Source organism: Chiroxiphia lanceolata, chromosome 1 (assembly GCF_009829145.1).
Source record: "Chiroxiphia lanceolata isolate bChiLan1 chromosome 1, bChiLan1.pri, whole genome shotgun sequence".
NCBI classification, from domain to species: domain Eukaryota; kingdom Metazoa; phylum Chordata; class Aves; order Passeriformes; family Pipridae; genus Chiroxiphia; species Chiroxiphia lanceolata.
Window position 1 is genome coordinate 70,356,834 of NC_045637.1, and position 23,737 is coordinate 70,380,570.

Genomic DNA, 23,737 nt, shown 5'->3' on the forward strand with positions numbered 1-23,737 from the left:
ACTGACTTCCTCCTTCCAAAAGAAAAAAATTACCTGTTTCTTGCTTTATGAGAAAGCAGCTTGAATCACTTTCTGTATAACAATCAATGCTTTGTTTTACAAGTTAAATTTATGAATCAATGATAAAACATTAATATAGTAATTAGTATTTCGGTCTGATAACTACATTGTTCTACTCACAGAGTTGTTTGGATACCCTGTAACAAAAAAGGGTTAATGGCAGGTGGCCCTGCTTTAGACTTTTCTCAGATACTTCATGGTTTGATTCCAGGAGACATATTCTTCCTTATATCTTTATATTTTCCTTGAAAATAATAGTTCAGATTCTTAGCTTTTGTCATTTGATGAGCCCAAGGATTTTTTCATTGTTTCTGTGCAGGCATAAAATGACAGTTCCTTTAGCAAGGAAAATTATGAATTGGATTTTGTTTTGGTTTGTTTTGACAACAAAACAAAATGTATCCTGTTGTTTCAATTTTAATCTTCCTTTTGCCCATGGGTGATTAAGCTCTTCTAAGAAGTAAGTTTGTTAAATACATATTTAGCTAATTTAGAAATGAATGGTGGAAATTAATCATATTAACATATCATATATTATTTACCAGAGACATCAATTATCCTATAAATATGTATTTACTAAACAAAAATTGTTTCCTCAATAACAATAATTCTCTGGACAAACTGTAGATAGGATTCATTTTCTCATCTGAGGATCTCAAATTGTCTTTTGTATGAGAAAGCATATGAAGTCCGTTGAAGTAATTTGAAACATGCTCATTACTAAGCATACATGGCTTATTTTTCATTTGACTCAGCTGTTAAAAGATCCAATTTTTTTCTTTAAAAATCAAAAAATACGTTTCTAGTGTGATAAGATCATGGCCAAATCTTCCTCCTATCTTCTCTGAAAGGAAGGGAGAGATCAAGTGAGGCTCCTTCTGCGTCAAGTGTTTATTTGGCCATGCCAAGTTTTCTTAACACAACAAGATGGCAGTTCATCTGAGTCTTCTCTATGTTTACTTATTGACATTCAGCTAATTCAGTTACTTACAGGAAGTTAGCTAGTTAAAATTTTTTAAAAGATACTGTGACTAAACTGACTTGAGGATAATATTCATGTATATATATAATATAGGTATATAATATTCATGTATCCTGTGATATTTTTGTTGCATTCATTCAATCCTGCAATTTTACTTTTTGCTCCCACAGATTTTGTCACTGATGAGATACTTCTAAAACTTAAGAGTGTCATATTTTGTTATTTTAATGGTACAAATCAATAATCACATCAGTGATTTTATATGTATATATATGTGTGTATATATTTTGTGTGTATATATACAGAAAAAGCAACATAACATTTTTTAACAAATTGTCACTTTTACCCTACTGCTGGATGAACACTTTATTTACATTTGGGCCTAACAGCAACAGCAGCAATATAACAAATAAATAAAAGTAACTTATTTCCAAATAAGTTCATTATACATTATTTCATGATCTAAATGTTCCAGACACCATAATTATTTTTTCTGGACTTTGAATGCTTCATCAAATACTATTTTTTTCCATATTCTAATGAGATGTGAGAACTACATTAAATGAGATTACAAAAACTTCTATGACCCTGAGCTATCTAAATTATAATTCTGAATTCTTTTCTCTAGGTCTTTGCATGAAAATCTTAGCAGTAACAAAGAAATAGGTTTCTTTGGGTATTGCAGAAGGCATTTATAAATCACCTGGAACGTCTCATGGAAAAAGTGTTCAAAAATTATGACACACAGACCTGCCGGAAGTCCCAGTCTAGGTTTGAGATTAGAACCATAAGCGATAGAAAGCTCACTAGATTGCTGGAGAAATATCCAATTTTAGATGGAAAACACCTGATTTTAATCTTTATCAGAATTACTTACTTATCTAGGCCAAAATTTCACAGGTAAACTGCAAGATACTATTATAATCTTTGAAAATAGGGTTCCATTTTCCTCACACAAGTTGTACACTGATGCCAGATACCTGACTCTGCAATTACTCCAGGTGACACCATTCTTCAAGCTTCTCTTGAAGTATTTTCAGTGTTACATGGCCAGATATACAGATACAGCTGTAAGGCAAGAGGAAATTTTAAAAGCTTTAAATATATAATATCAATGAAAAAGAAAGGTGTGCTTATGAATTTGAGGTTCAGATTCCTTCTGCACAGGGATGTGAGCAGGCAGCTGCCTGATCGAATGTGAATAACCTCTGACTGGCACTTGAGCTTTATAAAGGGGTTTTTCATTTCAGCTCAAATCTGTATCTATCCAGTTCTGAGTACGGGTAGATTAAGTTCATATGCATCTGCAAAGGAATTAAGAAGAAAAATTGAGAGAATATGGCTGCAAAGAAGGTGAGAAGAAGATGATGACAATGACTTGGACTGGGTCCATAACCTCATTAAAAAAAAAAGATTTTTTTGCAAATGATACCTGAAATTTTCATTCAAAGTTATTGTAAAAATTAGCATTTTAAAAACGAAGCTCAAAACCCAACAGAAACAATTTAGCTTTTCCTTACAGTAGTGAGTTTATTGGTTGATTTATATATTCAGTTGTTAATTATATCTGTCTCCCAGGAAGAGGCCCATTGAGACAAATATCTGCTTCAGGACATCCTGGGGCTAACAATACACAAGGCACACATCTTTCTGTCGGAGAGAAATCAGTATATTTTCTTAAGAAAATGAAAATTCACATTTCCTAGAGCATTATGAACCTCCAAGGGCTAAAGAAATCCTGGTAGAAGAATAGCCAAAGCTAAATTACATGTCAAATATTATGATCACTCTTCGTGCAGTAACTTTAATGCCAAAACAATATTAGTTCTGGTTTATATGTATTGTTAGACATTTCAACACCGCCTGAAATAGACACAGCCAACAAATCACAGAGACGTAATGGGTAAAAGACATTCCCCTGGCTTTAATGAATCCCACCACAGCCTTTAGAAAAGTTCACGATATTGAGTTATTTTGTCACTATTAGTTACACAGCTAATGAAAACTTGTACACTGCTGAAGTCTGAGTTACAAAGAAGACAGATCCTGCAAGACTTGGATGTATTTCTGCATATCTATTTCTTTGTGGTCTTCATTAATGCAGGTTTTTAGACTCCATCAGAATTCTTAATTAAGAAGCAAATCCTAAGCCATCCCTTGGGCCTTCCACGTTCTCAGTGTTCTCAACCCTTTCCTAGCCATGCCCCAATATCAGAGGTGCAGAAGATAGCTACTGCTGGAGAAGGTTCTACCACCTTCCAGGAAATTTCAATTTTGTTATGTTATTCTCCACTGACTATTTCTAGGCAAAGCAAATTTGTTTTCATGGACTGAAGAAAGTAACCATATAGGTAAAGGATTCTTAGTGTTATGTATCTGCATTTTACCTATTTCAGTTACGTTCCCTGGATAGAAATGAGATAATGTTTTCCTACTCAGTGTCTTAAAATATTAATTATGCTGCCACAAAATTTTCTATTATAAAACAATTGAGACGTGAATTGAAATGTATTCTGGCTGCCTCATTTTATGGGTTATATGATAATGCACAACAGAGGTCATGACCATATCTTCAGTTCATTTAAATATATTTGGTCTTGTTGACTGCATTACATATGAGTGCTATGCCTATGTTCTTCAACTGATCCTCCAATGGGATGACTTTTTAATGTAATGAGACCCTTTTTTTATCTAAGACTCAGAGCAACAAATATGACAGAAAAAGCTAAAATTGATCAATAATTTATGTTTATTTTCTTTAAACAATAACCAGATAAAAGTCAATCACAATTACATTTTCTGTCATCTACCTAATTTCCTGTAATTAATTTTCCTGCGAGGATTCCTGAAGGATCAGATATTTAGTTACTGCTGACATTTTTAACTTTCTATCACAGAAAATCCATAGGTTTTCTTTACCCTCTTTAAAACAAATTTTGTACAAATAAATTTGCTATAAACACTATTATCTAGCAAAACGTAAGTTTTTTAGCTTATCACAAATTCCAATTTATGCTGTATTTTTGCTAAAATATTAAACAAAAATATAATTTCCCACTAACTGATAGAATTTTATCTATGTGTTGTACTTAAAAAAGGGTGGTTTGCTTTATGAAATAAAACTTTTAAAAGATAAGAGTCTAAACTAAATTTTCAGATCCTTATGTAAAGTCTCCATTTTTCAGTTCCATAAAACTGAGGGCAGAGGAATTTCTGAGGGCATGAGACTTTCTGAGGGTGGAAATAAGAACACGAAATAACTCTGATATGTTTACCCGACAGTCTTTTGTAAGGAGACACTACACTTATAAACTCTATTTTTATTTTGTATTTATGGTAACAGATTTGCCGCTTTTGCACTTCTCACACCATTGCAACAGTCATCTTTTTTTAAATCTAGGTCTAACTTTACAATAGTCTGAATTTTTCTATTAACACAGCAGTGCACTTGTATAGGAGCATCGTATAAATCCAACTAGTCAAATGGAACAATACCTAAAGACAACCTTCATGCAAATCAGTAGTTGTGGGGTGATGACCCAGGATGATTACACTAGTCCTAGTAAGGTCAACCAGCATTAGCATCTTAGAATCCAGTTTTTGTATCAAAAAATGCCTGACACTTAGGCCTGTGCATGACACTAGGTTTCTACTATATCACAGGAAGGACTGTAAAGGCCTGTCAGTCCTGCCTTTGCTCAAACATCTCTCATTTACTAATTCTTTATTATTATTCTGATATCAAACTACAACATATCTTGTATTAAATTTTCCTTCCTAAAAATCCCAAAACAACCCATGAGCTAGATGAGGTCATGTTTCCCAAATATATTACTCTGCTAACTCTAAAGCTAAGAGATCCATTTTGGCCCAAAAGGCCACTGAAATCAAGGTCACAAATCTCACTGAGTACTAGGAATACTGTACAAAGCTTTCTTAGACTGTCTAGGAAAATGTTCCCTAAATGCTTCTGGCTCATTTACCATCTTTGGAGGAAAAATGTCAAGATGGATGAGGCACCAAGGTGATGTGCCAACCTTATTATAAATGTATCTGTAAAGTCATGAAAGTGGTTGTTAAATGATCCATTTTCAGCCTTAAGAGCCAGTTCAGACAAAGAAGAGCAAAAGAGGTCCCTTACCTTTTAGACCAAAGATCAGGGAGAGGGATGAAACTAATGTTTTTCTATTTATATATTAGTGCATTAGCCTTCCATACTGGATAAAATTCTGTTAATTATACAGAGACCTTGAAGGCAATTGTTTCTAACAGCAAATTCATGAAGAAAGCAGAATTATTTTAAATACACTTAAATCAGAGTGTCTGTAAATAGTTTAAGAAAGGCCATACATAATACATCGCCTTTCAGAGAAAAAACTCTTTTCAAAATATTGAAACTAAAAATCTATCCCAAGATTAAATGCATGCTAAAGAAAGAGAAGGTATAAACAGCTAATAGATAAAAAGTGGAAAGAAAGACTGCACAAAGTTCACATAAATAAAACCAACAAAATAACTAAACTCCTGCATCTATGCAACTGAGGAAAATCAAGTCAGCCACTGCTGAATTTCTTTGAGTATTAAGTAGTGTGCAATTAGGAAAGAAACAAATAGATGAGGTAATTGCATTTTAATGCCTTTCTGTGTTAATAAAAAATATATATGACAAGTAGAGTAACTATGAAAGACACATAGGATAATGAAAGGCAATGACAGGAATGAAGCTGTGATGTCCTCATTATTAGCAGTGATTTTGCATATTACCATGAATGTGTGGGAAAGCTATATACTCTTTTTCTTTCAGGAGAGCATTTTGAAAAAGGTGACAGTGTTTTTTTGTGGTTTTTGTTGGTATTTTTTTTTAAAGTCAAGTGCAATAAAAAAGGTTGAAAATTCACCCTGAATTTTCTCCCCTAACAAGAGAAGACATATATTTTCAGCAGTGGCACATGAGATTTCAGGAGCTCATAGAAGGGAGGTTTTCATAGTGCCTCACTTCAAGCACCAAACTTTAGCACTTACATTAGCATGATTGGCTTCCTAGATTCCCTGTGTAATTAATGAAGATAGATAGACTCCTCCAAAGGGTAATTCAGAGCAAGAGCCCAACCAAGGTGACCTGAATTGCTCTCCACGGGAGCATCTCTCTCTAACTACAGAGGGAGTTCAGGCCATTTCCCACTCAACTTCTCTGGATCATTAAGGTGCCTTAAGTGAAAATCCTTGAATATCTCCCCCACCCCACCGTAGATGACCAGACGTTGGACTGGAAGACACAGAGGAGCAACATGCACCTGACAGCAAATACACAAACAGGAGCAAGAGGGAAAGGTTAGGCAAGGGATTGGAACAAAATCTTCTTCAGGGGACCAAGTGAAAACCAGAGAAATTAACTGCGGACTGCCTCCTATTTTAAGGGGGCAAGAAGAGAGGGACTGTGTTGGAAGTCAGATTTTCTATAGGGATGCCTGGAATTCCTGGCGATGGGTCGTGTCTAGGGCCCAGACTGTTGCCAGCTTGCTGCAAACCATCTTTGAAAGAGAGGTTCCTACAAAAAATTTGCCCTTGATCCATTAAATAAGATCTATATCTCAGACAAAGGTCTCAGAGACTGTAGAATCTATTTGATTTTGTGCCTGTTTAAAACACGTGTTTCTTACATTTGTAACCAAGGGTGAGGACATTTCACTTGCTAAACAAACTTAGATTAGATGCATTCTCTGAAACTGTCAACAGTTCTTGTAACTATCTTTGCACTGTATTCATCTTAGGGTACCCTTAAATGTAAGGGAAGACATCCTAAAAGGACCTGGGGATTTTCTTCTCTGGGAAGTATTTAGAACTTACTTGCCAAGTGCTGCAATCAGCAGCATTTTCTTTCCTCGTATATTGCTATGAAACACAGGTATAAACCAGCTCTGGCAGGGATGATGGAGCATTCTCTAGAGAAGGCATAAAACAGAAAAATCTGCTCAAATCCCTCTCACCATTCCCTTTCAGTTCAATTGCAGAAGTTCCCTAGAGCACTGTAGGCCAATTCTATACTGCTACTTCAGCAGCAGTGCCAAGTTCATATCCAGCTTTGCCAGCTAAGCAGCTTGAGACAGTTACATCTGCATTGCCTTAACCCATCTCTGGCTCTCATTAGCTGTGCCCCCTCTGTGCTTCACTTGAGGCAACTTGACCTCTCCAGCTATCCTACAGTCCGTGTCCTCTATCTGTCTGATAGGCTCTCCTAGCAGATATATGTTCTAACCTGACTTGTCCCAGGAGCCTTGTCTGCCTCAGCCTATTAGCATGTATACAAAATATGGTGCTAAGGAGCCTGCTATTTGTAGAAATGTGGAGCAGGTCCATGACAGTCATTTTAAGCACTTGATTGTTTCTGTGCTTTGGATGACACGCTGGGAGTTGGAGGTCTCTTGGTTCTTTCTCTGTTTTGCCATCAACAATCACTGTAGTGTCCCTGAGTGGGAAACATCCTGCTTAAACCAGTGACAGGCCTTTAGGAAATTGCCCCATATGACCAGATTATAGCTGGAGTCTTCTCTTAGAAGCCCAGTTCCAGCACTGGCAAGGTAGCAGCTTTGAAAGAAGAAAGCCACTGTCAATGTCAGAGTAACAGAAGGAGGCAATCAGTCATATGTTCTTCCTACATAGTGAGTGTCAAATGTATTGTCATTTGCTCAGTGCACTTGGCCTGAGGGTGGCTGCATCTCTGACAGAGCTTCTTGGAGAAGGGAAGAGCGTGTTGAAGTAATTCAAAGTGATGCTGACCATCTGGCAGCTTTGTGGACCTTCACTAGAAATCTTCTCTCACTAACAGACTCAGTGAAATCTCCTGATCTCTGTTCTTGATCCATGGAAAAAGTCTGGCTTGTAGGCCTGCAAGGACGCAGGTTTTTAATACCATCTTCACAATAATATTCCAGCATGGATTTCCTAGCCAGTCCTCCTGCACCATCCTTGGGGCACAAAGTAGATGCTTTCTTCTGGACCTGACTCTCAGGCTCTAACACCCATCTATGTTTCACTCACTCCTAATGACATCCTTTGGGGATCGAGGTCTTCCTTAATGTCTGACTAACTAAAGACTGATGGATCACATCTGGTGTGAGAAAGGTCTGGCTCTAAGGTACGTCTCCTGAGTCTCTAACTGTGGAACACCTGTGTCCTCCCCATCTGATTCTTGACTAAGTCCCAGAATGCTTCTTTCTTATCCTCAAGGTCTTTAATAACTATGGAGTCTTTAGTGTCCAACACAGCTGTCCAGCTCCTATAAAGCTAGAATGGTTTCTGACAGATGAAAGACCTGGCCCCCAAAGGTGGTAGAGGCTGAATTACCCGAGCAGTGGAGTGGGAGATGCAAAGACAGTGGCATTTAGTAAGACTGCAACACTGCAGTGATTTGTTTGGAGGAGAAAGAAGCTGATAAGGTAGCAGTCACCCCTGTACTACTGAAAAGGAGAAGACTCAGAAATCTAAAGTACTACCAAGGGAGGCAGTTGCTCCATGCTAGAGCAAAAGGTAACACAACACATGACTTCATATCTAAGATAATGTCATTACATAGTTACGCCAATAAGTTTCTTTCCTGGCTGCCGCTCCCAGAGGCCTATTTGAAACTTTGCTTTAAATGTCGGAGTAAAACACTCTTGCATTGTGACTGTCTATTGACTAAGATGATCATTCTTTTGGATGTCATGTCTTTAGCTTACATATTAAAATGTAAAGGCTTTTAAAACATATCTATCTTTCTAAGCAGAGAACTACCTACCTTTCATTTCTTCTTCCCTATTGTTTTTCTCTGTATTTTGCTCACTGCAGATGAGACAGAATAATTATATGTAATTATGGTAGGCTAGCTTTTGCAAACTGCCAAATTGCACACCCAGCTGCTCACTCACTCCTCAGGGGGGTAGGAGGAGAAAAAAGGATAAGAAAGCTCATGGGTCAGATAAAGATAGGAATATCACTTACCAATTATCTTCATGGGCAAAACAGACTCATTAATTAATCTATTTGTTACCAATTTCCATTTTGTCTATTGTGGAGCCAGATGTAACTGGCTGTGTTTGCCACAGGGCAGCCCATAACCTCCTCCCACAGAGGTCATCCTTGCAGTCCCTCTGGTGTCAAAACCTTGCCACATAAACCCCATTAAACAATACTAAAATAATAATTAACACTGCAACTTGCACATTAAGGTGAATGCAATCAGGTCTGATATACCTACCTAGGGTTTTCATTTGGTCCCTGTGCTATCTTTGGTTTGCATCACATACTGGTCTCAAAGAACATGAACTAGATTCTTTTGGGATGAGATTGAACTGGAATACTTGAATTGAGCAAGAAACTTTAGCAGCAAAACAAATACACTCCAGATGTGAGAGGGAATTCAGTCTGTGCAAACAGTCCAGGGCTGGTCAGAAGAAAAAACATCCTAAAATATATATAGTCCAGGAATCAGATCCCCAGCTCCAACTCTCTTGCCATCCACATCTGCTCTTACTAGCCTACAGTATTTGGCAATGTAAGTATAGCAAATTTTGTGTGCTAAATGTAATATTTTTTAAAAAATTATTTCTAACTACTTCTTTTTGGTGTTAGCTGTCCATTATCACAGTATTTTCAGGTAGTTTTTTCCCTCTCTCACCTATACAAACAGAACAGCCTCCAAATTTACTCAAGAGTCACACTGCAGGAAATTTAAAGGGGACGCTTCTCCTTTGTGTATTACACGTCATTGTCACACTTGTGTCCACCAGATACGCATTGCAGGTCAGGAAATGGAGGTACTAGGGAATCCGTAATACAACTTAAATGACATTTCCTAGTCAGTACTGTAGAAGAGAGGCAGACATTGATAAGGAAGGAAATCTCCCTCTGCACTAGAAATGCACTAAAAATCCCTATACACCTTTCCCCAAAACTATAGCATAGTGTAACATTTAGGGAGTGATGCATCAATGTTCTCACTATGTTCCACATGTCTGTACAAGAGACATTCACAGTCCACTGAAGAGACTAAATTAGTATGCTCAGTAAATGAGTGTTTATAACACAGTAGCACCTGGAGGTCTCAATTAATTATCTCTATTTTGTTATTCACTGTATGAATTCACTGTAAAACACAGTTCTTATCCTAAATACCTTAATATCTTTTCTCGTGTCTTAATTTCTCTTCCATGCAAGCTGGAAGGCATAGAAGTAAGGCAAAAATAAATTCTGAAAATCTGAAAATTAAATTCTGAAAATCTAACCCCCTTCTCAAATAAAAAAGGAAAAAAAAAAAGGAAAAACTATCAATTTTGTCAGAAGTATTTGTGTGGTATTTCCTGGTACTAATACTAATACTATAGTCATCAACTCAGAGTAGGGTATTTCACAATGAGAGAAATGGTATGAATACTTTGTAGGTAGAGATTTCCTGAGGCTTTTCAGAGGCTTTTTCATTTGATATACTCTCTAGCTTTCCCAATAAGAACAAATTTACACTGCAGAAGCATTTTAATGAATTTCAAAGATACAGCATCACTGGAAGAGACTGTTTAGCAACGTTAAAAAGGGATGGGAACTAAATGTGAGATACGGAAAGGATCTTAGTTCTTTGTTTTGTATAGTGACAGGTTTTGTTCAAGGGATACCTAGAAACTCCTGAAAGCACTGCTGCTGCTCCTGTCAGTGAAGCAACCAAACCAACTGAAACCAAACCAAGTTGCCTACAGGGAAAAAAAAGTGAAGTTGATGAATGCATAATGAAATATATGGCAAGAACTACGTGACTATCTGAAAATGAAGAAAGAAGAAATATTCACAGCTGAAGATTAGACAAATCTAGACAAAACAAATTCAAATCATTGCTGTCTGTAAAGTTAGCCTTGAATTAAACCTTTTATTGTACCAACTTATCTTTCACATTTAAACTCATTTAGAAAACTTGGTATATTCTGACACTTTCTGCACACTAATCCAGCAACCTGCTCTTCCTGTAGCCCTTGTTGAAAGCTTACCTCTAGAGATGCCAGAAGCCTTTCAGAAGCAACTTAATGGGAACGTGGGTCACTTTCAGCATGGCTGATGGTGGCTACTGATGTCACCAGGAAATCTCAGGAGTGCTGAGCAATTTTCCAGTCCTCAATGCATGGGATTTTCTCTGGATGGTGCTTACCAGGCTGGAGACAGGAAAAGGATTCAACCTTTTGTTGGGAAGTGATGCAAGAGAGGTTTTTCACATTTAAAACACCTTAATATTAATAAAAAGGAAAAGAAGGGGAAAACAATTCCATTTTCAAAGAAGCCTCTTAAAGACTTCACTCTTTCCATGAGAAATTTGACTCCAAGGTTAAATAAAATTCTAATTTTGAAAGATCTTTAATGTCTTACCAAGACAGGCATGTTTTCTTGGCCTATGCTTTTAAACAATATAGCCCTTAGTGGTTCTTATTAGTCTCCAGCTCTGAAGTATCCCAATTAGACCTAACACTTGGGTAAAAATGAAAAAGAATACTGCTTTCTTTGCAGACAACCTCTTTTTAAGTGGATAATTAAGGCTTTGGTTTGTTTGTTTGTTTTTTTAACAAAACGCTAAAGCACACCTCTGTCTGCTCCCTTTCTTTTACAGCAAATATTTTGCCTTTTCTTTATGACTTTATTAATATAATAAGAAAATAAATTATACAGACCCAGCTAACTTGGGGGTTCCAAGGCCAAATCCTTTTTATTCAAATGAGACAACAGCTTATATATGGGTTAACAGATCACACCATGTGACCTTAACAGCCAATCACCATGGGTACTTCACTGCCCACGTGTGGGAGTACTTCAGGACTTCATTTCCCAGGATACTTCATCCAGCATCCTTCCTAAAACCCAACTGCTACATTTCTTAAGTCAAAACAAAAAAAAAAACAAGGGAAAGTGAACTAAAGGCTACTAAAAATTTATTGCAAAAAAGTTGCAGTCTATTCTATTCTATCTTGTTTTGAAAACATGACCACAAACCAGAATATAGTATAAAGGAAACATTGAAGCCATCCGGTCATTCAAGCCTGGACAGTGTTTTCCCAGAGAAAAAGAAACGTGAACATTTTGCACACGCTTTTGGGATGTGTGTATCATTATCTAGATTTGTTCAATCTAACACCCAGGACCTGATAAACATGTATATGGTCTTCAGCCCAATTCCCCAGAAAACCAAACCAAACCAAGCCAAACTAAGATGAGCAAACAATGCTGCAAAAACAACAGCAGCAAGCGAGACAGATTTTTGGTAAAATAATCAAAACATCAAAAATTAAAATAGATCAAGTTGACATTCTGGTGGTTTTAAAGAATTTATTTCATACTTCAGTTTACACTCAATGTGTTATAGTGAGAGACTATAGGTTAGCTTTGGAAGTATTTAAGCATCTGAATGTCTGTACCTGAATAACCACAAAGAGAGGAATTATCAGGAGAGCATGCACTTGAAAGTGCTGTGCAGATGACTAGACAGGCCTATCATGCAGTTGACAATTTAATTGCTACTAGTTAATCAGATTGTAGACTTTGACATAGACACTTGTCACTTTTTCAAAGTGGTAAGGGTCAATGAGTACCCAAAATTAACGTCTCCTGAAACTTGTGCCATCATCAGTGGCAACTAAAGAACATGTCAATAACTGCCTATCAGAATAGAAGTTTCCTGTACATGCCTCATATAGATCCAGCTGACAATTCAATGAAGTAGAAGCAGATGCAAAATGCTGGATTTTACCAAATGTATTTTACCAAAAGTTGGAAAAAACTGATAAAGAATCCATTATCATGATTATTTTAACTAATACAAATATTGTTCACTACATTACGATGTTTTAGAGTACCCCATGAATTGCTCGCATGTTGGTACAAATAAGTAGTTATATACCAGATAATTCTCCTGTTACTTGATGTGGCACTTGGAGTTAAGAACATACTACCAGATCACATGGGACAAAAACATACAGGTGTGGTTTTGATAGCTTTGGTTGCAGAACTCAAAATGGGCTATACACACACTTTTTCTCCATTAGAAGACATTGGTGAAGACCAGAGTTGTTAGAAGCTTGGAAAACAGTTTTGTTTTGCTTTTTGTAGTTGTGAAGGCAGCAATCTCAATCCAATTCCGCTGGTGAAATTATTATAAAAACCCAACAACAACAAACTAAAAGACTTGGCTCTGCAAAGAAAATCATCCACTTTGTTAAAACTGAATTTCAAAATGTTCTGAATCTATTGCTTCTCTGTTTCTCTTACAGAGGGATGAATGAAACACACAAGTACTGATGATTGGCTGGACTTGTTTGCAACAGCTGCAGGAGGAGTTGCCAAATCTGGTTTCATATAAGATAGACTAAGTGCCTGATAAGCATTAAAATTCATTTCCATTCTTTAGCACACAAAAAAGTACACTATTGCCATAGAAAATATGACTAAATCCTTAAATGCTATATGCTTTTCTTGGTCAACTAGTTTCATGCTGTAGCAAGAGCTTAATGGACAAATGTCACCTCCTTCGTGGCTCATTTGACCTTGCTGTCAGATATTTTCCATGAGCAATTGCTAACTTTTTTTTCATAAAATGCTGCTAGAATCCTTCAAAAGCTTGGTGATAAATGCATCTAAATGTGTATCATAGTGGAATAATATATTCCTCTGAAACCAATCTTCCATAGAAATCCCTCTCAGAACTAAAACTGAAAAAAAAAAAAAAGAAACCCCACCTCAAACTAAATGTTCAGCTAAGAAGAAAGATTGTATCACAGCTGTTATTTCCCTGTTTTGTTCACAATTGTTTTTCTCCCTTCAGCCACCTGCTCCTTCTTTAGCATAGGAACATCTACTATTGAAAGATGGCCATTTCTGTCTTTGAAACCAAGGGCCAAACAGCAGCACTTAACCCTTTGGCAGGAAGCCCATGAGCTACAGTCTATTAAGATGTATAAGCTAGACCCATTTTTCTTTGTTCTTGCTCTATAAAAAGAAAGAAATTGCAGGCTGTGTAACACCTTGCGTGACACAGCCTTCTCCCACCTATGTGTCAATACATTTCACTGCTCTTTTCCCACACGCTTCAGAATATATTGTATTCTGGGGTCATTCAGAGCAAGCAAACTTGTCAGGTGGGAAGGTTGTCTGAGAACCTTTCACGTCCTCCTCTGATTGATTTACTGCATTTTTCGTTGTAGTAGCTGAATGGTCCTCAGTACTGTATGAAGAGAGGCACTGAACTCCTTTTTTCACTCCTATCCAGTGTCTAGAGCAAGCTGGATTTTTCTTCGAACGTGATGTATACACACACCTACATCTACCCATGTATATGATATCAGAGCAGATAAAATCAAAGAAATGTGCCTTGCACTTAAGACAGAAGCTGCAAAAGTCGTTATTTCTTACAGAAGACCTTTTCAGCCTCCTACAAAGGAAAAATCCCTACTCTAGAAAACTTTTCTCCTAGGGGAAAGAAATCTGTGGTTGTGATTGAGTAACCTGGTTAAATATTTGGGTGCCTTAGTTCTTCAGTTAGGCAATCCGAGCATAAGGTTTTGAGTGTTTTGGATGAGTGAAGAGCCAGACATAACCTGGTGCTTGGTAGGATGCTGTCACGGAAGGTAGAAGCCAAAACCTTTGTGTCTGAGCTGCTGAGAGGAGCTATGTTTCCTATGCTCTGGGCTTCCTGGGTTGGTGTACCAAAGTCATTCTCTTTTCCACTGCTACCTGCTCAAATGCCATTAATTCAAAGGTAATTCCATTTTGCCTGTTTCTTTATTGCTAGCTCCTTGGATACTTCTATAAAAGTCGAAGTGCTGTTGCTAGGGAGATAATCCATTTCTACTGATTAGTCACCTCTTGTTGTCATAAGTGACTTTAGAGCTAAATTTTTCACCTGGACACTAGTTCTGGAGTCACAAGGACTTGGATCCCATGGTAGAGTAAGTGGAAATCGAGAAAAATAACACTGCCTATAAAATCAATACAATTTTTTAAAAATTATGGTGAATTCTTTGGGAAAATCAGTGCAGAAATTAAAAAATTGAAATTTTTATAAAAATCTCTGAGTCATTTAACAACTTTTAAAACTGAATCCAACCTTTAGTGACATTTGACATCACTAAGGAAATGAACTATCTTTTTTGGATATGTAGAATTCTTTCTATGTAACAAATTATTTTTCAGACTGGTTTTCTATTAAGACATTCTCACAGAATGGATTTTTAGTTTTATTTTAAAATCTATTCAGTTTTGAATGAGTCACTCAGTGCCTACACATAAGGGAATCTTGCAGTCCAAATACTATTTAAGACTAGAAATGAAACCATGTTTTATATCTCAATAGTGAACTATAATTACTTCAGTTTATAACTGTCAAGAAAAAAAAAAGGAAAAAGAAAAGGGAAGGGAAGAGAAGGTTTGGGAAGGGAAGGTTTGGGAAGGTTTGTGAAGGGAGGGTTTGGGAAAGGAAAGGAAAGGAAAGGAAAGGAAAGGAAAGGAAAGGAAAGGAAAGGAAAGGAAAGGAAAGGAAAGGAAAGGAAAGGAAAGGAAAGGAAAGGAAAGGAAAGGAAAGGAAAGGAAAGGAAAGGAAAGGAAAGGAAAGGAAAGGAAAGGAAAGGAAAGGAAAGGAAAGGAAAGGAAAGGAAAGGAAAGGAAAGGAAAGGAAAGGAAAGGAAAGGAAAGGAAAGGAAAGGAAAGGAAAGGAAAGGAAAGGAAAGGAAAGGAAAGGAAAGGAAAGGAAAGGAAAGGAAAGGAAAGGAAAGGAAAGGAAAGGAAAGGAAAGGAAAGGAAAGGAAAGGAAAGGAAAGGAAAGGAAAGAAGGAAAGGAAAGGAAAGGAAAGGAAAGGAAAGGAAAGGAAAGGAAAGGAAAGGAAAGGAAAGGAAAGGAAAGGAAAGGAAAGGAAAGGAAAGGAAAGGAAAGGAAAGGAAAGGAAAGGAAAGGAAAGGAAAGGAAAGGAAAGGAAAGGAAAGGAAAGGAAAGGAAAGGAAAGGAAAGGAAAGGAAAGGAGTAGACCTTTTTTTCATCCATGTAGCAGATCCTATTCACCCTTTATTTTGAAATCCACAGACTGACCACCAGAACTAAACAGAAAATCCAGAATTTAAGAATGTAAAAACAGTAGAAGATGGAAGCATATTCTGCAACCCACAAACAACTTAATTCATGCTTTTATAAACTCATTTAACAAGTTTAGATGTGGAGTAAATGTCACTCTCTGTGTTAGGCAGTATATCTGGATCTCTGTCTCATTTAGACAGACAGAACGAGGCGACCTGTAAACTAAGAAATCATTTTTCTCCAAACCAGACAACTTAATTTCAGTAACCTGACAGAAATGTGTTTATACTTAGTAGTGATTTACAAGAATCCAAATGTGCATCATGAATAGAAAGTAAGTAGAAATATGATAAATCTCAGGGCATAGCTATTGTCTTGGTCAATAGTATTTTCCTTCTACCTTTTTTGTAATTTTGGGAATGAGTGAGTTCAATCCCATTTTACAAGCTAAAAAATGAAGCTTTATTAATTTTATTATTTGCAATCTCATCATAACTTTCTGCTCTCCTTGCTCACCTAAGATGAAGGGGAGCAGAATATAACACTCACTGTAAAGATGCTGTTATATTAAGCAGAATTGTTCTCTGCTAGTTGAAGAACAGGATTCTTCACAGTGCTAAGAATGTTGCCCAAAGATTGCAAAACTGATCTATTTTATCCATCTTTTTGGTATTTTAGGAAAAGTTCACAGAGAGCAACATTTATCCAGCAAGTAAGATGTTTAAGAGTTTAACATATTTGGCTTTGCTTTAAAGACATTTTACAGTCCCTGGAAAGCAATATGCTTATCACTTTCCTCTCTGTATTGATCTGATGTTAAACTCCATTGACAGCAATAGTAATAGCTACAGAAATATCTGCTATTCTGCTTTATTTAGGTGCCCTTGCATTGACATTTACTCTTAGTTAGTCAAATGGGATAAAGAAAAATTTCATACAGAAGACGCTTGTGACAGTTGCTCCACAATGAGATTAAAGCAAAACAGATGACACATTTTCCCAGCAAAGCATGATGCCATGTTTTATGATAATCCATTTTGCCACAGAATACAGTCAATGAAAGCTTCCTTTTTCACAAGGAACAGTATGAATAGAAGGTCTTAATTTTTTAATCTCCTTCCATTGTTTCCATATAGAGTGACGTAAAGAAGCATATTTGATGATTTTTAAACAAAATAATAATTAAGCAAGAGGGGAAATATGTCTATGTTTCTTATGCCTAGTCTGAGAAATTCAGTTAGATAAATTCAATATTCAAAGCCTAGGTAAGCATGTATGTGAGACATCAAGAACACCTTTGCTGACAGGCATGTCAGTTAACAGTTAGTAATGATTACACTGTTTTTTTAGAGTGAGGGAAAAAATTGTGAAAAGAAAAGAGAACACCTCATTAAGCATTAGAGGAGGAGGTGTGACAAAGCTTAGGAGGTCTGTGTAGTAGTGACATGCTACAAACAAGAACAGGTTAATTCCTATTAAATACAAGTAATAGGGCCTTATGGCCTGCCAGTAATTCTAGTCTTGTTAAGAAGATGCTGGAATTGTTTCTTAGTTCTTTAATTTTATCTGGCATTTCAAAGTGCGTGTCTATAACAGGCTGGAAGAATGATTTACCTGGTTTCTCTGTGTTTTTCCAGAACAGGACAAATATAAAGAAATTAGTTGAAGGAGCAGAAAGAAATATCTGCTATGTAAGTCTTAAAGGGTATTTTTTTCTGATTAAAAAGAAAAAAAAATATAGAGAAAGATTGGCAGCGGGAGATGTGTTTAAATAACATGCTTAATTTATATTTCCCCAGCCTGAATGACTGCGCATTTTAAACACTGTTAGGAGGTCCTTCAGCGTGACACTGGATTTCAGTGTAATAAGTAATAGCTTCCAGTGCTGGCTTGATGAGTGACCTCTGTTATCACCTTAGGCAGGGCTCCACCTCCCATCATTTATCCAGCCAATTAATAAACCATACGGGCCAAGGACTGTCTCTCATTCTGTGTGCCTACTATGAGGGGAACCTGTCTCTGTGGGAGGAAAGACGTATTACTGGAATAAAAATGCCAGTGATTCAATAAAAAAAAGTTGAAGAAGCAAAGGGAAAAACTTACCTGATAGACTGTGAACAGTTTCTTGAATGGTTTGTTTGCAAGAAAGGCATTTTACATCAGGTAAACCAGTTAGAGAATTTGGATCAAATTTAGGAGATAGCACCAGCCAATTATTGAAAACAAGAAACTATACTGAAATTTTTAAATACTGGGAACATTTAATTTTCTGGAAAACTGTCAGGGAAATTTGCATGTCATTCACAGGCCAAGGGGAAATTAATCCTTTTCCTTAGCTTTTGAATTCACAATGGATATGGGAGGCCCCAATTCCAATATATACATTTCCAGACTGAATTTATAGCAACCACAACCCTAGTCTTGCAAGAAGTAACAGGAAATAACTCCTGTAAGGGAGTTAGGAATAATGCTTGTAAATTTATATATGTGCTCTTATTTAAAAAGGACAAGAATAAAATGAAAAGGTATTTTCTTGGATAAAAAAAAAGTGTTGCTTATCAATATATCATTCAAAATTGGTTGATTTTCAAATGGACAAGCTATCCATTTTTATTTCTTTATTTTTGTTACTGTTTCTCAACAAGGAAACTAGGAAATCCCCAAGAATAAAATTTTCCCTAATTTTTTCTAACATATACAAAAGTAAAAAAAATTTCAGAGAGAATCTTTGAATTTGTGATCAATTTTATTTGCAGATGAAAGACTTGCAGTTGGATGATTTCTGCTATTTTCATGAAAATCATACTGGTTTACACATTTTTGCATACTTTGTAAAGTAGTGGCAGTGACAATTTTTGTTGACTTCACTTTCTGTTTTAAAATTAACTGTGTTTGTAGTTTTCCTTTGACCATCCCAACTAATTCCATTTTGGTTCATATCACGGAAAGACGTTGGATTAAATTTTTATGAAACTATATCTGAAGATGTGCCCTTGGAGTATGTTCACTTCTACTAATAATCCTACCCGTGGAATCAGGCTAGAGCTAGTCCAAAACTAAGAGCCAAAGCACACATGGTATGGGTGTTATATTCTCAGCACTGACTTTTTTCTGATCTTAGTAGATAACATGACTTGTCACTGTAAACATAAGTAGAGATGATCATTACAAGTCAATAACCCCAAGCCATAAGATTTTAATATTGTTGACAGAGTTATAAATAACTGTAGGAAGGCTGCTGGAGAAGACTATGAAACATGAGGACCTACTACCATATGTAGTGCTAATCAGAACTCCGATAGTGCTACAACTGCAATAACATGCTTACAGTATTAACTTCAACAAAATATTTGTAATCATAACACTAAATAATAAAGTAAAATTAAAATTAAAATTACTAATACCTGCATGGATTTTAACACTTTCTGTGACATTTCCATAAAAACAGATTGAATTGAAACTGTAGTGGCTTACCTGGAGTGTCTATCACAGTTTGTTTCCATCTGCTAAACCTAGAAGTAGTTTATAAAAGAATTGTAGTTCTAGTTATTCACAGTCCTTTAAGAAATTGTAATTTCGGGATTGGATTCACAACAGGTAAGATGAATAATAAATTAGGAGTGTGTTCTGCTGCAAATTAATGGCTTAGCTGGCTAATTCAATTGTACAACTTTAACCTCTGTCAGACTGGAGATGGAAATCTATCAAACATGAAAAACTAACTTCAAACACATTGTTCAAATAGTAGAAACTGTAGGATAAGTCACAAACTGAAACTGAAAGTTTGCTCTTACCCTCAAGAAATTAATCAATTGAGCATCTTTGAGACTCCTCTTTCTATATCTCAATGGATGAAACTCATCTCCCTTTAAAATATCAGTAGTCCAACTCTCCACTGTCTTCAGTTTTGTGAATCCTTTATATCTCCACAAAATGAACAGACATTTTAGCCATGCATGACTCATTTGTGCTGCCCTAGCTGTGCAGAAATGCCATAAAAGATTCCCCATTTTCCAGTAAAATATAGAAGTTTTGGTGTTCCCTAATCCATGCATTTGAAAGTTTACTGTTCTGTCTTATAGAACGTTTAACTTTTTAAAACCTTTAAAATTATGAACTTGCCCTCATAGTTTGAGAGGGGTCTGAGTTGTACAATATGGGACTTTGGGTCTCCTGTTCCCAGCCATGGGAAAGAAGTAGGGATCAAGAGACTCTGAAACAATACAGATTCTACCTGTTTGACAAAGCTCGTGTTTGAAGGGGGCTAACTTAATGACTATCGGTTATGGTATCATGCTAGACTATGTTATAGATACCGACCATTGTTAACATTAAGAATGCTGCAACATCACAGCAAAAGCTGCATGAAATCACTTAGAAGTTTCCTGTAATTAGCTAAAAGGCACAGATGAGTTTCCAGAAGAATAACTACTTGGGTTTTTTTAACATCTGGTAATTAAGTGGAGAAAAGTAGTGGTTTCTTGTGGGAAAATATTTTACCTAATAATCTTGACCACAGCAACCTAGTCACAGCATTTGGATCAAACTGCAGAAAGTATTTAAAAGAACTGTCAGTATTTTATTTCACGTACTGATAACTGATCTGCATTTCTTTTTCTGCATCATGTTCTTCATAGCATTGTGAGAGCTTTAGTACGTGGAGACAATAGGGTTACAAAGATACACAGTAAAAGCAGACTCACTTACGCTGGGACCGTCAGAGGGGGAAAATGAACCGGAGCTCACAGTCTTATTAGAAGCTACATACGAATTTTCACTCTTATGGTCTTTGCCACTGGTTTCAACTGTGCCCCACTTTTTATTTGGAATTCAAATTCTTAGCCCTACAGAATTTTCATACGATTTTATTTTTTCTATAAAGAGAAATGATGGGACAATAAATACAGTATATATGTGTGCAGACTGGGTTTTACTGATATAACTGGCAGTTAGGTGGTAAAAGAGTGCAATTAAGAGAGTTGCATCAGCATGAAGCTGACATAATACACAGGAAATCAGTCCCGTTCTGGATTCATTTTAATGCACAATTTGAAAAAAGAGAGACAAGAATAAAAGTATGTTTATGACTTGCTGGTATAACCAGCACCTCCTACTGCATATAACTTCATTTGAGCAAATGCAAATGATTTATTCAGATACAGTACCTACATCTTTCTAGAAAATTCTTTTACAGTAATTCCATTTGAATGTAGACATCTGCTGAGAAACCATAAAGTATCAATTAAGCTTTCTCTATGTGTCATTTAACTGAAGTGTTTTCATCATGGACACGACCATTGCCTAATTCAGGATCAATTTGTATGCAAACCAAATCAATTTTTAAGTATTTGGAATCAATCACTTGAATATTGAAAGCTCCCTGTATTTGAAATATTGAAGTTACCCATTCAGTGAGCTCCCTTCATGCTCTGCACTGAACAAGGCAGGAGTTTTGTGAAAAAATGCTGTATGATTATGTAATTAATTCCAATGCAGATGTACAAAAGGAGCACTGGTAATCTTCATTGCAGCTTTTCCTTACTCTGAGCAGCTGGCTTTACAATTTTACCTTTCATATAGCAAAGCAGTGTTGCTGGTTTAATACAATTGCCTAGGGTTGTTCTTTTCTTTTTTTTTCTTTTTTTTTCAAGCGATCAAAATAATACCTAAAAATATACTAAAGTATGTGGATGTATATTGTCTTCCATATTGATTAACAACAAGATCCCAGAACAAGTCAGAAAACTGTTTTTTTTCTGCACAGAAAATATGAATTTTTTCATTAGACTCCCTGATGGATTTTTTTTTTTTCCAATACAAAGAAACATTTCCTGTGACCCTTTTGATTTTCCAAGTGACATACACAGGCCTCTGCAACTTAAACTAAAGTACTTGCAAGTCATCCCTTTGCTATAGCTCCCTATAAAAAAGACAGTGGAGAGAGAGGTAATGTAGTCCTGTGCTAGACCACTGTGTCTCTCTCTCACTGACATGTTACCTAGATAAATAAGACGGACAGTTGTGTTCCCAGCCTCTGCACATCAGCCTGACCCAGCCTAGAAGCCAAGTTGTCCTATGTACAAGGTTGTCCTATAGGTAATATATCCTTTGACTTTACAGCTTCTGTATTAAACCTGGTTTCATACAAAAACACAGACAACAAACAGCTGTCTGCACTTGTTTTTACCCGTAGGCACACAATTCCTATATTTTGCTATACGTGATGCAAATTATACCTTCCTAGTGCATTTCACAGCGGCTTATGACAGTAAAGGAAAACAGATCCAAGCATTCACTCTAATGTTCAGAAAAGGAAAGTACTGCAGTAATTATATAAACTTCTTTATTATTTTCTACAACTACCTTTTTATTTTCGTCTCCTTTTCCTTCACAGCTCAAGTCCTGTCTTGTTCTCCTTCTACTCCTGTATATCCCTATATCATACCTTTTCAGACCTGACTGTCCATTTTTGTTCCCTTTAACCCTTTCTTTTTTCTTTTTTTTTTTCTAATAATTGTCCAACTATACTTTTCAGAAGTTTATGACTTTGCTCTTTGGAGCAGAGTTTCACAGGAACTTTTTTCTCCTAAGAAGATTTCCATCTAATAAGATGGATGTTGAGTGTTGAGTGGGAACTATGCACTAAAGGAAAGCATCTGTGGCTGGCTGGCTTGCAGGGCTTGCTCATTCTGTCCTTGTACTTCCCTCTCACTCAAGTGTTCACATGCCAGCCAGCATTTTCAGAGGAACCACCAGCACTTCTCTCAGAAAGGGATCAAAGACATACAGCTGCAATATACAGAAAGTGGTGGGAAGATCCCAACTTGTTTCTTCCAGTTTTTCTTTCTTTTACCAGCATTTATTCTTCACTCCTGTTCCCTCTGCAGCGTGAGACAGTGGAGAGCTGCAGGAGAGTCCTTCAAAATAGACAGGATGATACTGAGAGAAAGTCTTCTGGGTCTGTCTGGCTGCTAATCTCCTGCTAATCTCTTGCCCTGACTGTGGCTAAGCAGGGGAAGGAGGAGACAAGAGTAATCTTTATGACTAATATCTGAAGCATAAAACTGTATGTTTAAAATTAAACAATTTCTCAGCAATGTGTCCAATGGTGTTCCTACTGGTAAGGAGTTGCTTAAGTTCCATGAAACTTAAGCTTGAGGTGAGCTGAAAGGACAGGCATTTTATAGAAATACCATCTGAACCAGAATAATTTTCTGGTTGATTTAGTATAACATTCCACTTTTTGAAACAGATTAATATTCTACCAAGTGGCTTTTAGCAGACTTGAAAAGCTATGAGTGCTTCCTGTCAAGCTGTCACAGAAACAAAGACTGGACCTTTTCCCACTGAGAATTGCTCCTCCTAAAAGCAGCTTTTTGATGAGAAACAGACATTTTTTTGTTACATGTGTTCTGAATTTCATCAAAATAAAACAGAAATTAGCACAGAGAATTGGAATATTTCCCACCTCATACCTACATTCTCACTGCATCAGATTGCACTTGGATTATGATAGTTGCATTCAGGAATGAAGAACTGCTCCAGCTTCCCTTGCATTTTCATACAAGCTGCTTGTTGGGATGACAGGTGGGTGCAGAGCTGCTGCTCTCTTCTTAGCAAGTAGC

General features: G+C 36.5%; 1 long non-coding RNA gene across 1 annotated transcript; it reads right to left on the reverse strand.

Moving 5' to 3' along the window:
- Positions 1-1,936: 1,936 nt before the first annotated feature.
- LOC116793559 lies at positions 1,937-23,111 on the reverse strand. Its single transcript, XR_004359530.1, has 3 exons — positions 22,937-23,111; positions 11,056-11,217; positions 1,937-2,110 (listed from the first exon to the last, which is right to left on the reverse strand). It is a non-coding gene; the product is annotated as an uncharacterized LOC116793559 (long non-coding RNA).
- Positions 23,112-23,737: the final 626 nt, after the last annotated feature.